The following is a 740-nucleotide window of genomic DNA, read 5'->3' as shown; positions in this document are numbered from 1 at the left end:
GGTGTTAGGGATTGTTCTAATTTCATTCTTTTACATGTAGTTGTCCAGTTTTCCCAGCACCATTTATTGAAGAGACTGTCTTTTCTCCATTGTATATCCTTGCCTCCTTTGTCATAGATTAGTTGACCATAGGTCCGTGGATTTATCTCCTGGCTTTCTATCTTGTTCCATTGATCTATGTTTCTGTTTTTGTGCCAGTACCATATTGTCTTGATTACTGTAGTTTTGTAGTGTAGTCTGAAGTCAGGGAGTCTGATTCCTCCAGCTCCGCTTTTTTCCCTCAAGATTGCTTTGGCTATTTGGGGTCTTTTGTGGCTCCATACAAATTTTAAGATGATTTGTTCTAGTTCCATAAAAAATGCTATTGGTAACTTGATAGGGATTGCATTGATTCTGTAGATTTCTTTGGGTAGTATAGTCATCTTCACAATATTGATTCTTCCAATCCAAGAGCATGGTATATCTCTCCATCTGTTGGTATCATCTTTAATTTCTTTCATCAGTGTCTTATACTTTTCTGCATACAGGTCTTTTGTCTCCCTAGGTAGGTTTATTCCTAGGTATTTTATTCTTTTTGTTGCAGTGGTAAATGAGAGTGTTTCCATAATTTCTCTTTCAGATTTTTCATCGTTAGTGAAGAGATTTCTGTGCATTAATTTTGTATCCTGCAACTTTACCAAATTCATTGATTAGCTCTAGTAGTTTTCTGGTGGCATCTTTAGGATTCTCTATGTATAGTA

Source organism: Physeter macrocephalus, chromosome 7 (genome assembly GCF_002837175.3).
Source record: "Physeter macrocephalus isolate SW-GA chromosome 7, ASM283717v5, whole genome shotgun sequence".
NCBI lineage: Eukaryota > Metazoa > Chordata > Mammalia > Artiodactyla > Physeteridae > Physeter > Physeter macrocephalus.
Note: the sequence above shows the minus strand (reverse complement) of the source record.